Genomic DNA, 17,547 nt, shown 5'->3' on the forward strand with positions numbered 1-17,547 from the left:
GTATATAAGATGTCAAAATTGAGAAGTTGCAAGGCTAAATGGAATTTCTCTGTTTTTTAAACTCTTACTTTGTACATCTGAAATTATTTTAAAATAAAAACTAAAAAAAAAAAAACCTAAATACAAACCATGAGATAGATTTATATGTACTAATATGGGATGGTGTCCACAATCAATTGGAAAAGATAAGTTGTAGTACTGTTTGTATAGAATTGGCCAATTTTTGTAGAAGCAAGACAGAACAATATAGTGCATATGCATATTTATCTACACATGGGAGAAATTCTGTGAAGGGTACGTACTTCCTGTTAACAGACATTTCTGGGAAATGTGTTTGGAAGGTATGAGACATCTTTTACTTTTTGATGTCTCCTGATAATGGGAAAACAGTAAGAATGTGGGTTGTATGCATGAGTGTGATTCTACACGTGTAGGTTTAGGTTTGATGTCTTCCCATCCAGCTTATTCTCTTTTGCATTTTCCAGCACAGGCAATGCTGTGCAATGTCTTGCCCAGTGGACACCCACCTAATTTTCACTCCACAAACCACTGTCCTACATCTGATCCTTAACAAAGTATGTTAGTTGTGGATACAAAGGTGGCCTACATTTCATACTGGTCGACAGTAATGTTAGTTGACTCATCTTACCTTTGTCTGAGGAGGCTGGAAATTGTTCGTCCTCAGAAACTTTAGGGAGAAATTTATTACTAAGATTGTATCATTTTGGTCTCCTGAGAGGAATGAAAAATTAGAAATTTGCCATGTGACAATCATTGCATTTACCTCTTTAAGGAGAAATGATTCTTTAAGTGGTGCTTGATTTATCTAAACCGGATTAATTGGTGAACGGTCGTCTGTTTCTCCTAGGAATTTTTAATGATCATTAGGCTTTTGTAGTTACTGTGAAATTTTGTTTAGGTGGATTTATTTTTGTGCAGGATTGTATTCAGGGCAGATGCTCCTTAATTTAAGAAGCGAGATGTGAGAACAAAAGTGTCTTCTCTTGACTGAAGGCCTACTATGTGCCCTGACTTGTTACAAATATTGACTAATGTAAGCTTCTCTACCATATACCTTTCTTCCAATTTATCAATGAGGAAACTGATGCAAAAATGTATGCTCCCACAGGCTCTGCCATGTTCACTGAGTTAGCTCCAGAAAGAACTGTTCCCTTCTCATGCCTGTTCCCTACTTCTTTTGCGGCTAATTCTCTGAAATGGTTTCTGTCTTCAGCTTTCTGGGCTGCCCCATCACCTGTGTTGCTTCTAAATGTTAGTTTAATTGCTGCCTTCTGGGTTCCTCTGCTTCTCTCTGACATGATGTCTCTACGGATGCATCTCTCAGTAATGATTATAATGGTGGTGATAATAATAAAAATAGAATATACAAGTGTTTTTATCAATCCCTGACCATGCTGGGCACAATGCTGAGCATGTGCAGGCATGATGTCTTTATTCTGCCCACTCAGCTGATGAGATTGTAGGGGCTCCCTGCAGGTTGGGGCCTGAAAACCACAGCCAGGTCCATCTAGGAACCAGAAGCTGTGGTCAGGCTTACATCCTTTTTTCGTATCAGTGTTCATGTAGATGTTTAAGCTCTTGCAGTAGGTTTTTGCAAGCTAGTGAACACTGCCAAATTATGCTCGCCACACAATTGCATCCACCTATTCCCAGGCAGTATAAATATATGGTTGAACTAACATTAATACATATCACTGTTTTATCAAGTGACATAATCAAGATAATTATGAAGTATCCAAATATTAATTTTCACAGATTAAAAGCAGATAAAGTATTAGAAATCTGCTTATATATCATTAGCGGAAACATTTTTGGGGGCCACAGGGTAAGGAAAAGAGGGTAAAATATTGTCCTTCAACAAAAGTAATCATATTCCAGTAAGTATAATAAAAGAAATGACAAGCTTTTCAGAATTTCCATGACTAAAAATTGTTTTAGCTGCAGCTGAAAAAGCATCACATAACAAAATATCTCGTTTAAAATATTTGCTACAAAAAGGCCTATTCTATATGTCCTGCATAAGAACAAGTATCTTTATATAAGAAATGTGTTTAATAGCCCTCTTTCATTCTTTTTCTGAAGCCCTCTCTGTTAAATTGCACCCAAAGGGGAAACATTAATTGAACTGTAAAGCTTTTTTTTTTTTTCTGTCTAAAGACATTAAAGACATATAGGTGGTATTAAATGAACCTTTAACTAGAGCTCTGTGAGTTTTCAAAATAGATTTTATTTTTCTTTACCATAGGCCAACAGAGATTTTGAGAAACACACTGAAGGATCTGTTAACACTTGGTATACCCAATAAAAGCAGTGATTGTGCCAGTGCTGATCTGTCTTGATGTGAATGTGAACAATGGGAACCTGAGCTAAGCAGGTAAATAATCATGTAGTACAGTCACCGTCTTCAGTGTTTGACATGACTAGCAGGGTAAACCACACTGTGTCTAAGATGCAATGTTAATTCTGTTTGAATTAAAAATATGCAAGTGTGGTACTGGATATTTTGGCACGCAATCTTGCGAAATTTCTCATTGATAAGGTTCTGACATAGGAACTATATTTGAGTAAGAATCATAGCTCAATACAGCATGATTTCAGGAAAGTCAACTGATAAGATAAAAGTGTTTCTGAGGCTGAACAGCAAGAATCTTTTGCTAAGAGTTAGAATAGATTGACAAGAACCTAAAATCAGAAGTTGCAATTCTGCTGAGATACTGCTTTTCAATTCTCTGGTGGAAGCTTCATTGGACATATTGTGCATCAAGCCTCTATGTGACTGATTCGTGCCTCTTAAACTATGTCTTGTTTTAGATTCTCCATGGCAGTAGCTTTAGGCAACCCGGTTTTACTGAATGCAGCAATGGTTTCAGCGACCATTAGAGTCCAATTTTAGGATAATACTTCTCCAAATTGTTAAAACTCCCTGGTGCTTTTCTCTTATAAACTGCAAAATATCTTCGTATTTCATCCCACTTTTCAGTTAATGCTAGGGTGGCAGAAACTGGACCTCTCCCAAGACATGTGACAGAGTAATACAGTAGCCAATTCCTTCGCCAAATTAAAGTTTTACAAGATTTAACCTGTCATCAAGACCTGGGATTTTGGTGGTGAGTCATCTTCAAAAGCCAAGTTCGGTCCCTGGTTTGCCTTCTTTTCTGCACAAGAACAAGGGTTTTGATGGCTCTGGTCTCCAGGACCGTCCATGGCTTTCTATTAGCAATAATCGCACCTCAGAGAAACCTCATTGGCTACGATACTGCCACTGCACAAAGCTCATGGCTTTCTTTAATAGCAAATGGCCTCTGACTTTTAAGAAGCCATGTGGCTACCCCTCAGCAGACTTAGGAGAGGTCTTGGTTATTATTTGTTGTTTTACAAGGTGTCATCATTGAGCAGCTACTTTGGATGAGGCTCTGTGCTGGGCTTGAGGGGTACAGGGAAGTTTCACATGACCCGTCTCGTTGAATCACACACACTTGATCTCACTACAACAGCAGAAAACAAGTTAAAGTTCCCCAAGGGTTGATACATTTGCCTGCCATGTTTATTGCTGCTGTGATCTCTGCAGCATGATCCAAAGAAGGCAATCAGTCAACAGTGAATGGGTTGATATTTTGTGATTTTGGTTCAGGAGTCTTAATCTGTAGAATAAAATCTAATCAAAGGGTGGGGCTATGTTTTTCTCTTGCCTTGACTTCTCTGACTCTGTTTGTAAATTCCCTGACCCAGGCCTCTGACTCATTCTGTCTTAAGGTGCGGGGACCTCTAAAATGTAGGTGATAGCAATCTCTAGACTATATGTGTCTTGATGGTAGGGCAATCAAATTGATTTCCTCAGCATATACGAGTCATGTTTTGTAGGCATGGTGGGTACTTAGTCAATGTCACAATCAGATTTGCTTCTGTTTAGCAAGATAATCTTTTGTGGGGGAGTGTTATGGACTGAACTGTTTTCCTCCTCCCAAACGTATATGATGAAACCTACCCCCACGTATTCAGTGTTAAGAAGTGGACCTTTGGGAGATAATTCAAGTTAAATTAGATTATGAGGGTGGGGCCCTCATGATGAAATTAGTGCCCTCAAAATAAGAGACCTCAGAGAGCTTACTGTCTCTCTTCTCTCTCTGCTACGTGAGGACACAATGAGAAGGGAGCCATCCACAATGCAAGGAGAGGGCCCTCATCAGAACAGACCATACTGGCACCTTGATCTTGCACTTGTAGTCTTCAGAACCGTAAGAAAATGAATTTTCTATTATTTAAGCCACCCAGTCTGGGGCAGTCTATTATGGCCTTCCAAACGGAGAAATACAAGGAAACTAGGGCTGTCTTAGCTTCACAGAGAGAAGATGTGGAGAGAAGTTAGGAGGTAGAGGCTGGACCTTAATGATGGTGATATTCAATTAGTGAAAGGCTGAGAAGAGGTCAAATATACTTCTTGTGGCCCCAAAGATCAGAACCAAAATGGAAAGGTAGAAACAGCAGGCAAACGGAAAGCAACTTAATAACAGGAAAAGAAACCTGAGAGAATGCTCTGTCTCTGACAGTGGTTGGGATCTCATCACTGGAGATATCCACACAGGGACTGTATTACTACTGAGAGGGGGTGAGGCTGAAAGGATCCAAGCATTGCACTTTGATGTGACCCCATAAGGTCCCTATAGACTTTGGGACTCGTCAGCTTACAGTGAATCATTACAAACAGAAACAATTCCCTCCTATTTGTGGAGCACATTAAAATTTCCAAAGCATTTTTGTAAGTACATTAGCTCCCATGATTTATATCAAAACATTAGAGTTGACATTCAATACACATTTGCTGAATGAGGGAATGCATGAAGGAGCTATTGTGGTACCTTGGTTGGCAGAAGAGGAATACATGGGCAGGGTCATTTCTAGACTTGCTAGGAAAGGCCAAGCCAGGCTTGGACCTGGGTCTCTACTGTACTCCTTACTCAGCCTTTTCCAAGATGGAAATAATATTTTCTCTGAGGCTGATGCTTTTCTGTTTGTTTTGCATTTTGGTAAATTCATCAACATCAATATCCCCTTTAATGCTCACAAATGCCCTTTGAATCAGCTTTTATTGTTCTCATTTTGCAAATGAGAAAATGGAGGCTTCAAGAGTTGAGTGAGTTTAGCAAGGTCTTCAACTCCTCTTGGGCAGAGCATTAGGGTTGCAGACAGTTGGGCACCCTCTTCAAATGAATGTGAGCCAACTTTGGCCGTGTTGGGTGTGCAAGGAGTTCTTGCAGAGTTGATGGAGACCCTGTTTCGAGTCACATGAATAATTAGTCTAGGGAAACAGTAGTCAAACAGTCAACTCATTCTTTCTTGCACTCTTGCTGATCCTCAGCAATTTCTCGGCTGTTCCTCCTGCCAGAGTCCTGTTTTGTGCCTTGTAAACAAGTCAGTCTAGGAGTTCCTAGTCCTGGCTGTATAACGTATCACCTAGGGGCTTGCAAAATCTACTAATATCCACTCCATTCCCACCGTACTCCAGAGATTAAGATTTAATTGATCTAGAGAGGGATCTGGGCTTTGGTGTTTTAAAAAATCTCTTTAGATGGTTGAGAATCACCAAATTTTTGTTGATATGAGGCAGGTTTGCACATTCAGGTTCATGGGTTATTGGAATGAGGCATGAAGGGGCCTGCTATGTTCCCAGGGCCTGCTAGCTCTGTGCCGATTGCTTTTGGTTTTGTAGAAATGATTTCATTCCTTTTTCACTGAAACCATCCTGATTTGAGGTCATAGTATAGGGGGGTGCCATGTGGATTTATACTACGACTCTTGTTTTTACTAGCTCTGTGACCACCCCCCACTTCCCTGTGCCTCTGTTTCCATCTCCTCTGTAACATGGGGATAATAATACTAGTTTCCTTATAAGTCTGTTGTTAGCATTAACTCTTGGGACTATGCCTGTTGAATAGTTAGGGTTCCACAAATAAGTCTTGCTTAATGGTGTTGTTATCATTGCAATAGCTGCATGTGTGTGAGTGTGTGAGTGTGTAAATATATGTAAGATATTGTTCCTGTTTTTTTTTTTTTTTCCTTTGGCAGAGTTAGCCACTTCTTCCTGTGTGTAAGCATATCTTCACTTTCTATTTCTATTATGGAATTGTAATGTGTTTTTGTGTCCCTAAGCTGATACATTCATTCCACAAATGTTTATTGAACACTTGCTGAATGCTGAGGAATGGGCAAGAGAGACACAATCTCTGCATCTTGAGCTATTTGAACTTTGAAGAGGACAGATGATGACAAGAGGAAGTGGAAACAGACTAGGATGCTACGGAGACTAGAACAAATGGTCCTTATTCGTACCTTGCTGTGGGGGAGACTCTCCTGACAGAGTTAGTTGTGTCACCTGCATTCTTTCTTTCCCTTCCACATATAGTGTCCTGGGACTTACTGTGATTACTTACCTCTCTATCCCTCAACAGTAAGTCCTAATCACTGGGGCTAGGAAATGTGCTTTGTCAAATGAATTAATGAATGAATCACACTGGAACAAAATGAACAAAAAGTTATTTTTTTGAGCAAAAAAATAACTTTTTGTTCATTTTGTTCCAGTGTGATTCATTCATTAATTCATTTGACTCAATTTAGCTTAAACATCACATCCTGAGACACTGTGTTAAATCCTGGAGTCACAAAAGACCTTTACAGAAATCTTTACAGATTTCTGGGAACTGTAGACACGTATATGAGGATAGGTTTGGACCATTGTAGCTGCTGTAATAGCTGTTGTTCTGGTGAGCATGAGGACCCAAGCATTAGTGGGCCCTGCAATAAACATGTATGGGCCTGAGATAAATGGGTCAGTGTCTCTCATGAAGCTCTGTTTTGTCAAGGTGAGGGAATGTGTCTTTTTTGCATTTATTCCCTCCCAGGGTTTAGGTCACTGCCTGACACATGGCAGGTGCACAGTGGATACACAGAGAGTGGCTGGACAGATGACATAGCTTTTCTCTGCGAATTTATCCTCATCTCTACAAGGGGGGTTAGCCAGTATTTTGAGGGTCTCCCTCAATGCTCACATTCTGGAATCCTGTGATGGGTGCTGAAACAATGCTCCCTCATTGGAGCTGCTTGAGGTCATTCATTATTTTGTGACATCTTCAGACTCTCATCATTGCTAGAAGCTGACTAATTATGAGAAGAGAAGTGAAGGCCTTGAAATGCCTCTCTCTGCACATCTGGCCTCACTGTCAAATAAAGTACTTATTTCTGATAAGCTCTTTGGCTTCTGTGAAGCCTCCTGGCCATGTCTGGCTGTGGGCGGTGCTGATAATGAACCGAACAGAGAACACAGACTTGGCGGGGAAGGTGGGGACCCAGTGGGTAGAAAGAATGGGCTTTTTAGACCATTTCAAAGTAATAGGAAGGCTTTGAGAGTGCTTAGTGATGTCTGCTACCACATTCGTTTCCTCTGTTTCCACTGAAATTGAAGTTCTAGATGGACTGAACCTGACTAAGAAAAGGGAATGTGGACAGGAAAGCTAATGACAAATGCCACTGGCTTATTTCTGGAGTGCTTTATACTCTCAGAGTCTTGTGCCCTGAACTTTCTTCATCTGGACTCTAGGGGCACTTAAGCAATTAGCATGCCACCAGCTGGGTGCTGTGGAAAGATCATAGACTTTAGAAACTGTCCAAGAAACTAGTGGGAATCCACACCTTATGAGTTGTGTATCCTTGCCAAGTTTAATTTACCATGTTGAGCCTCAGTTTCCTCATCTAAGAGAAAGAAAAGAGAAATAGATTTATTTATTTATTTATTTATTTATTTGTTTTTGAGACAGGGTTTCACTCTGTTGCCCAGGCTGGAGTACAGTGGTGCGATGTCAGCTAACTGCAACCTCTGGTATCTGGGTTCAAGCGATTCTTGTGCCTCAGCCTCCTGAGTAACTGGGATTGCAGGCGTGCACCAACACATCAGGCTAATTTTTGTATTTTTAGTAGAGACTGGTTTTCACTATGTTGACCAGGCTGGTCTCAAACCACTGGCCTCATGTGATCTGCCCATCTCGGCCTCCCAAAATGCTGGGATTGCAAGTGTGAGCCACTGTGCCTGTCTGAGAAGTGATTGGTTAGTTAGAGTAACTCTAGATGACATAACAAATAAACCTCAGTATTTTAGTAGCTCAAAGATGCCTCTTTCTAAGTCAGATAATAGTTTGAAGCCGGGCGCAGTGGCTCATGTCTGTAACCCCAGCACTTTGGGAGGCCAAGGAGGCAGATCATGAGGTCAAGAAATCGAGACCATCCTGGCCAACATGGTGAAACCCTGTCTCTACTAAAAATACGAAAATTAACTGGCTTTGGTGGCATGCACCTGTAGATTCAGCTACTCGGGAGGCTGAGGCAGGAGAACCGCTTGAACCTGGGAGGCGGAGGTTGCAGTGAGCCAAGATCACGCCACTGCACTCCAGCCTGGCGACTGAGCAAGACTTTGTCTTAAAAATAAATAAATAAATAAATAAATAAAAAGTTTGAGAAGCGTTTTCCTGGTCATTAGGTGGCTTTTATTCATTCTGTGATCCAGAGGCCCAGGTCTCTTCCATATTTTTGTTCTGCCATCCCTGGGACCTTGAAGTCCCTCCAGCTGGCAGCAGAGATGAAGGACGGGAGAGAAGGCACACCACTTCTTAAACATGTCTTCCTGTAAGTAGGATACAATCATTTCACTTGCCAGGGATAAGTTCTAGACGAGCTTTAGAAGGGGGATGGTCTTTGGGAAGCCAAGGTGGGAGGATTGCTTCATCTCAGGAGTTGGATATCAGCCTGGGCAACATAGTGAAACTTTGTCTCTACAAAAAATACAAAAATTAGCCATGTGTAGTGGCACATGTTTGTGGTCTCAGCTACTTAAGAGGCTGAATGGGAGGATCACCAGAATCTGGGAGGTGGAGATTGCGGTGAACCAAGATCATTCCACTCCAGCCTGGGCAACAGACCAAGACCCTGTCTCAAAAAAAAAAAAAAAAAAAAAAAAGAAAGAAAGAAGGGGGATGGTAACCATTCTCTGCCATAAATATCTTAGTATTGCTTAAGAATAAGTGAGGTTGGGTTTGTGAACCTACGCTTGCATAACGTGTGTCACCAACTATGGCCTTACTTATTTGTGGATTGTTTGTAGGTACACATGGCCTCACAGGACCATTTGTGTGGTCCAGAAATTAATGTGTCCCTTTGGAAATATGTGGTAGACATCTCTCTGTGTTATTAAGGATAGATCTCCACCATGAATGTGATGGCTAACGCTTACAGCTGGATCATGATTTACATTAACTCCTCCCTTGCTGGTATCTTATAGATTGTCTTTGGTTTTGTTTTCACTATGAAGGAGACAGCACAAATTCTCCCACATGCTCACCACACAACTGGTGCTATGAGGGAGACGAAGATGAGTCACGCCTGTACTGCTCTTTAAACATTCACAATTGAATAAGCTACCCAGGTGACACGGCGTGATTATCCTGGTCAGAGAGCCATGGCTTTTCCTAATCAGAGCTTCAGTGCTGTGGAAACTTGAAGTTTGGAGGGTCTGATGTCTCAGTCTGGATGAGGACGAGTTCCCTGCCATTCCTGGGTCAGCAGCTCCCATCCTGTTAGATTCCAGGATGGTGGCTGGACATGATGGCTCATGCCTGTAATCCCAGCACTTTGGGAGGCCAAGGCAAGAGTATGGCTTGAGCCCAAGAGTTCAAGACAAGACTGGGCAACACAGCAAGACCCTGTCTCAAAAGAAAAAGAAAAGATTCCAAGATGGTGTAGAACATTAGAGAGGTGCCCTTGAGATTATCTAGCCATCGTCACCCACCTGCTTATAGATGGAAATGCATAGACTCAGAGAGGTTGGGGGACATATGGGCAGCTGTACAAATCCAGTGGACCTCAAATCCAGATGTTTCTAACCTGAATTAAATTCTCTCACCCTTGTATGGAGGTCCCAGAGTCTTATTTTCCAAACTTTGCCTCTGAATGTCTCCATGTGAAAGGGCTTTCTCAGTGTGCCAGAGGGCAATGGAGAATGGAGCAGAAGTGACCACAGCAGAACATGTGGGAACATTCCGGCAACAGCAAAAATTCTGCTGCCCGGTTCCTGAGACATTAAGAATGTGTTGTCTACACAACTACCTGGCCAGCTGCCTCCTCCTTAATTTTTTTGTTTTGTTTTGTTTGTTTGTTTCTGAGACAGAGTCCTGCTCTGTAGCCCAGGCTGGAGTGCAGTGGCATGACCACAGCTCACTGCAGCCTCAACCTCCTAGGTTCAAGTGTCCTCCTACCTCAGCCTCCCAAGCAGCTAGGACTACAGGTGCATGCTACCAAGTGCTCTTTTAATTGTTTTTTTTTTTTTTTTTCTTTTGAGGCAGGGTCTTGCTATGTTGCCAGGGCTGGTCTCGAACTCCTGGGCTCAAGTTATCCTCCTGCCTCGGCCTCCCAAAGTGCTGGAATTATAGGCGTGAGCCATCATGCCCAGCCCTCCTTAATTTTTTAACATGAATTAATAGGACCTGGACACACACTGCCTCATTTATGTTGGCAGCCATCACAGCCTACCACATATCAGATGAGGTCTCTGGGGCTCTCACTCCTTGTGTCGGGGGTGATGCCACATGTGGCCCAGCCGTAGGTCACATTCAGCTCCTGTGTTCACCAGGATCAGTTGGAATACCAGCACATCTTACCCTCCCGCGCCCTGGGAGTTTGTAATAATCTATGAATACATAGATTTATTTCAGAGAACATTTTCAGAATCCTGTTGCACACATGCACAAAAATATTGGCTGCAATGTGTTTATAACCATGAAAACTCCAAAATAGCTTCAATCTCCTGTGAGAGGGTAGTGGTTGAAGGCCCTCCAGCGCATGCACAGAATTCTTTCTTCAGCCATTTAAACATGAAAATGAGGGTTAAAAATGACTACATTGTGGGGAAAAGGGACAGGATGCAAATTGTTCAAATGGAATGATGATATGATAAGGAAAGAAAAAGACGTTGTAAAAGGTCACATAAAGTCACCCACAGATCAGCAGTCATGTCATGATTAGCTGCTCTGTGCCAGACACACAGGCTGGAAATTAGTAGATGCTCTCCCCAGGAAGTGGCCAGCTGCCCCTCTGTGCCTCCGTCGCCTCTGTTAGGCTCCTGGAAGCCCCCTTCATTGCTGCGTGTAATGACATCTTCATCACCACATGTAACAACTTCTTTACCACTATGTGTAATGTCATTCTGTGTGCTTATTGGGTTAAACAATCACAGAGGAAAAGAATGCTGGTGAAATGCCAGGGAGATAGGTACCGAAATGTTCCAGATGGAAAGTCTCGGCTTCAGGTGGCCGTAGCAGTGAATGTCAGGGTCAAACAGGGGGTGTATTCTTGGGAGAGCTTCAGTTCGTCTGTGACCTAGTGTCCAGCCAGCTTCCTGGGAAGGAGGCTACATCCTGACATTGAAGCCCTGTGTGCTAGGATGAGTGTGTTACACAGAGCCTTACAAATGAGAAAATCTTGCATCCTCAGGACAGGTGGTTAGTGTTGCTGTCTGGGATACACTGGCTACCTTCCTCCTCCCCCCACCACTTAAAATTCCCTGAATCTGACAGTGGTAGGGAAAGGGTTGATCCTGGAGAAGATTGTTCCTTGATAATCCTAGTATGATTCATAATGGTTGCAGCAGATGAGCCCCGAGGTCTGTGGCTCAGTCTGCAGCTAAGGAAGGCTCTTCCCTGGGTAGGTGTGTCCAGCTTCCCGGGAAGACCTCAGCTGTCTAGCTGGTCTGGGCTGCCCAGTTCTTAGCAGTGCATCAGCGATGAGCAGCCGCTGACCATCAGGCAGCATTTCCCGCCTGCCAGAGAACGTCAGAGCCACTGCGTCTGGACCAGCTGAAGGCAGCCACAGTGCCCAGGATGCTGCTGCTGCCTCCAAGAAGAACTCTGAAAATGAGGAATTACAGCCTGGTGGTTTTGTTTTATGTTCATTAATTTTTTACATCTGGAAGATAATGGAAAAAGTTAAAAATTGCTATAATTGCACGACTTTTAAAAATTAATAATATAAAGAAGGGAGAGTAACCAACACCAGCTTGAAACCCATCTCGCCCCTTCCTGAGATAATCCCTGTTATCAATTTGGTAGTTTATGCAAACGTAGTGGTGCACTGTTAAACTTCTCAAGAGGAGAAACAAAAACCCTGAATTGTAGGTTTGTCGATTTCAATGGTGAAATCCCACCGCAGCCGATTTCAGGCAACCAAAGCTTTAAAAACCAGTTCGCAAATTTCTTGAATATTTAACAATCAGCTTTTGCAAGTGCATACATGCTCACAACGTTTGCTTTTTTGTACTTCGTTTTGAAGGAGGCAGGAAATGGAAACTTGCAATGGTATTGATAAGCGTGCCATTTTTATTTACAGTATCACAGATGTCTTCCTAGACCAGCATGTGCAGATTCACTTAGCCTCTCTCACTTGTGGGATGGGGTTTCCATGAAGGCGCACTGTGTTGCTCCTGAAAAGGCAGAATCGGCCCCCCAGGAGACGGGAATGGCAGCAGCTTGGCACTCGGAGGCTAGCTCCTGCAATGCTGTCCACTTGCAGTGGACAAAGCAGTAAACTTTGGAGTTTACTTGGAGTTCACTCTAGCTTCGGTTTCTTCTAAATATGTTCTTCCAATGACCTGTAGCCTAATCAACTCTACTGGCAACACATCCTTTTGCTCTGCTCAATTCCAGGTTCCATCAGAATCTCATTTTTCTTTTGGGAAATGTTTCCTGATTTTCGTCTTTTCCACCACCCCTCACTGAGGCTGGGTAAAGTCCTTCTTCTCCATGATGCTTAGAACCCAGGCCTCCTTCTGTGGCAGGGCTCTTCTACCCCTTATGATTTATTGTGTGATGTCTCAACCTGTTTCCTGTGGAGAAGCAGAGAAGCTCTGGTAAACAGAATGGCCCTCTAAAGATGCCCACGCCATAATCTCTGATGTTATGCCTATGAAGGAATGTTACTTTATATGGCAAAGGGGACTTTGCAGATGTAATTAAGGTTACTAATCAATTGACTTCTAATAGGGAGTGTAGCCTTGGTTATCCAGGTGGGCCCAATCCAATCACACGGGCCCTTAAAGGCAGAGATTTTCTCTGACTGATCAGGAAGATGCCATGAAAGATTCTAAGTGTGAGAAGGAGTTGATGTGCCACTGCCGGCTCTGAAATGTGGGGCCCACTTGTAGGAACTGGAGGGAGAGACTGGTTGCTAACGGTGGCCCCTAGCTAACAGCCAACAGAGAAATGGGGACCCCTGGCCTACAGCTGCAGGGAACTGTATTCAGCAGCATGAATAAGTTTGGAAGAGGATCCTTCCAGAACCTCCTGTTAGGAGCCCAGTCCTCTGTCACCTTGAATTCAGCTTCGTGAACCAGGAGCAGGGAAACCAGCTGAGCCAACCCACATTCTGACCTAAGGAGCACTGAGGTAATTATATGTGTTGTTTTAAGCCACTAAGTTTGTAGTAATTTGTTATAGTGGCTGTAGAAAATTAATACAGGATTCTAGTGTTTGGGAATGCAGGCTCTGGGTCCCTCTTTTTCCAGAGCGTGTTTGCACCTTTGCAGGGGACCCTCAAGTCCCAGTAGCTCACTTTCACGTGTCTCAACTCAGCTTGCCCTGCTGCTCCTGAATGAGCAGGTGCTACCATCTTCCAAACACTTCATCTCCCCCACCTGCCTATAATCACCGCTTGGTGGATTTTTACCACTGCAATGTGGGCCTTGGCTTCCTATTTCAGACCCCCTGGGTTGTTTTGGTAGCTTCCTTAGGGGTCTTCTCAACTCCAGGCCCTCCCTCTGCCCAACCACCCTTCCTACTGCCTCCAGATGCATCTTCCTGGAGTGCAGCTTTGCTTCCATCGCTTCTTAGCTACAGACATCATGTGGGCTTCCTGTTCCTGCTGAATCCAGGACACATCCCCCAGCCTAGGATTCACAATCTCTACTGGGGACAGGGGCGTTGCCTCTCCAGTCCGATTCCCCAGGACTTGTGCTTTTTTTTTTTTTTTTTGAGACAGAGTCTCTGTTGCTCAGGCTGGAGTGCACTGGCACAATCTCGGCTCACTGCAAGCTCCGCCTCCCGGGTTCACGCCATTCTCCTGCCTCAGCCTCCCGAGTAGCTGGGACTACAGGTGCCCGCCACCATGCCCGGCTAACTTTTTGTATTTTTAGTAGAGACGGTTTCACCATGTTAGCCAGGATGATCTCGATCTCCTGACTTCGTGATCTGCCCTCCTCGGCCTCCCAAAGTGCTGGGATTACAGGCGTGAGCAACTGCGCCCAGCCTGTCTGGGCCATCTTTATACTCAGTGTAAGCAGCCCCCACAAACAGAAATGCTGTTGCAGGGTGAGTGTGCTAAAAATACTCCTGGGATTTTTCAAGTCCTTGGAGACATCCATCTTAAAATAGTGCAAAAAGAACCGAATAAATACTCATTTATGTGCTATTTTAATGAACAACTGTAGACAATATGCCTAATATGGCAGGGAGGTCTTCAGTGTTCTTTCTCCTTCATTCTTGATTAGCGTCTGAGCTCAGATGGCATGCCTCATTATGTTTGTGGCATTACAGAAGGTGCTGGGAGTGAGGGAGAGTGCAGGGGTGGGGAAGCATTACGTGCCTGTAATCCCAGCTATTTGGGATGCTGAGGCCTGAGAATCGCTTGAACTCGGGAGGGAGAGGTTGCAGTGAGCCGAGATCATGCCACTGCACCCCAGCCTGGGCCACAGAGTGAGATTCTGTCTCAAAAAAAAAAAAAAGAAAAGTCAGCTTCTGTGCTTCTGCCCAGAACCACTGAATCAGATGCTGGGTGTCAGCTCTGGATGCTGTTTGGTCTTTTCTTTCCTATGTCAACCCAGCAGAGCTGCAGGCCTTGTGTGGAGGTGGGTTACAATGTGCTGTCCTTATCCTCAGTAAAACCAGGACATTTTAAGGTAGGGAGGGGGTGGGAGTGGATCAATTAACTTGGAGTCTTGGCTTGACCTTTACCCTGGATTTATAGGGCTTAGAAATAAAGGGAAAGTTGCATTCTTCTCTGAGGAACTGCTTAATTCATATCCACTCTACCAAATAAAGCTGCTGGTTGATTGCAGCTATTTAATTCAATGTTATTTGCTTTCATTCTGTATAGGGTGAGGATAGCTTTTGTTGGCCAGAGCTTGTGCTAGATCTCCACCCGGGCCAGGAAGGCATTTCCCTGCACTCACAAAGACCTTCCACACATAAGATGCACTGAAGAATTCCTGGCAGGGCCAAATCTGGTGTCCCGTTCACTCTTGGCCTTCCAAGTTCTTGCTGCCCCTCCTTTGTACCCATGATATCTGATGGCAGCAGCATGGAACTTGGTACAGTTGAAATAGCCCAAGTTCAAATCCTGACTCAGATACTGAGCTCAGTAACTTTATGTAAGTAGCATAATTATATGGACCCTCCCTTCTTCATCTATAAAATGATGTGGTGAACTGATTACAGGAATGGCCCTAACTCTTCACTCGTTCCCTGTATCTCATTCAGGACTCACTGTGTCTCATGAGCTGTTAGTAGACATGATGCAAGCTGAGATTTTTTTTTTTTTTTTTTTTAAGACAGAGTCCCGCTCTGTGGCCCAGGCTGCAGTGCAGTGGCCTGATCTTGGCTCACTGCAAACTCCACCTCCTGGGTTCAAGCAATTCTCTTGCCTCAGCCTCCCATGTAGCTGGGATTACAGGACTGCGCCACAACACCTGGCTAATTTTTGTTATTTTTAGTAGAGACAGAGTTTCACCATGTTGGCTAGGCTGATCTCAAACTCCTGACCTCAGGTGATCTGCCTGCCTTGGCCTCCCGAAGTGCCGGGATTATAGGCATGAGCCACTGCGTCTGGCCACAAGCTGAGCTTTGAAAACCTGTTTCCATTTCCACTGTTGAATCTCTTTTATCACCATGAAAAGGGATTTCAGGGCTAGTCACTGGTTCCAGGAGAACCATATGTTCTACATGTAGTTATGTTCTACACATAGAACATAACTCAGGTGCTCTAATGGTCCCAGTTGACACCAACCTAGATCAGTTGACAGCCAGCCAACTCCTAGACCTCCATGTGAGCCCAGCCAACATCACCAAAGCTACCTACCTGACCATGAAGATATGTGGACACTTAGTGCTTATGCCACTGAGCTTGTTGTGCACCATTGTTTTGGTAATAGATACAGTGAGAAACTCAGTAATAACTATTACTATTACAATAGTAATAACTATTGGATTCAAATCCTGCCAGGGCATGGGTTGGTTAGTGCTACATGCATTGCCTAATACATCAACTACTTTTGGAATGACTGAATGGTCTTATAAGGATAAATTATGTAACCCTTTTGCAGCCGATTTCTCTATTCAGAACATCTCTAGTAGGCTATGATCACTGCCACTCACTTGATATTCTTTAAGTGTGGAAATGCCATTTGCTGGACATTCAGAGAGAGAGATGTGAAGTAGCTAGGTTCCTAGTTTTACATGAGATGTAGATTGATCTACGGAGTAATTTGGGTTCAAGGCAAGCCTGTTACATTCTTCAAGGAGAAAACAGCTTGACATCAGTATCAGTTTGAGAACACAGCATGAGTGAACAAAAGAAACAGCAGTCCCCATATTTTGGGCATTTGCTCTACACCAGGCACTTCTTATCTGTTCTGCACGGAAGAATTGTTCTCCTGATTTTTAAAGGGGACCAAACAGCTCAGAGACATCAAATAGATGATCAGAGAGCACACAGCTAAGGAGGTAACAGCTCGAACTTCTAGATCCAGAGCTACCTCACAGCAAAGGACAGCCTCTCACACCCCACCACCGTCTGCAGAGCCCACAGCAGGCATCCAGGTGAAGCTCCTCAGTTTATCAATGAAGGAATTGCACCTGTGAATGGAAGTGGCCTGCCCAAGGCTACACGGCAGTGAGTGTAACCAGATTACCTGATACCCCTTCCAGGGCCCTTGGTGTGACTTATTGAGATCTCATGGGCCAGTGGGTGTCACTGAAATTCCTGGATAAAAGTTGCCTGTGGAGGGCTGGCATAGTGGCTCATGCCTGTAATCCCAGCAATTTGGGAGGCCAAGGCAGGTGGATGGTTTGAGCCCAGGAATTCCAGATCAGCCTGGGCAACATGGCGAGACCCCATTTCTACAAAAAAAATAACAGAAATTAGCCTAGTATGGTGGTGCGTGCCTGTGGTCCCAGCTAAGGTGGGAGGATCACCTGAGCCCAGGAAGGTCCAGGCTGCAGCAAGCCGTGATTGTGTCGCTGCACTCTAGCCTGGGTGACAGAGTAAGACCCTGTCTCAAAAAAAAAAGTTTCCCATGGAGGCATTATCAGTTTCTAGGTCTCCACGTGAGCACCTTAAAAGAAGCAGTATAGTTTAACAACAACAACAAAAGACGCTCTAGGGAACACTGAGCTGCTCCAATGCTCCTGTGCTGTCTTCAGGGAAGCGAGTCAGCATCATGAG

The 17,547-nt window shown here is 43.8% G+C and overlaps 1 protein-coding gene and 1 pseudogene across 1 annotated transcript in view; one reads left to right on the forward strand and one right to left on the reverse strand.

Annotated features, from left to right (window-relative positions):
* Positions 1 to 17,547, forward strand: part of LOC134737084 (uncharacterized) — a 311,572-nt gene that overhangs the window by 219,231 nt on the left and 74,794 nt on the right. The gene's annotated exons all lie outside the window — the stretch shown is intronic.
* On the reverse strand, positions 3,223 to 3,295 carry LOC129487143 (uncharacterized; annotated as a pseudogene).

Source organism: Symphalangus syndactylus, chromosome 7 (genome assembly GCF_028878055.3).
Source record: "Symphalangus syndactylus isolate Jambi chromosome 7, NHGRI_mSymSyn1-v2.1_pri, whole genome shotgun sequence".
In the NCBI taxonomy this organism is placed as follows: domain Eukaryota; kingdom Metazoa; phylum Chordata; class Mammalia; order Primates; family Hylobatidae; genus Symphalangus; species Symphalangus syndactylus.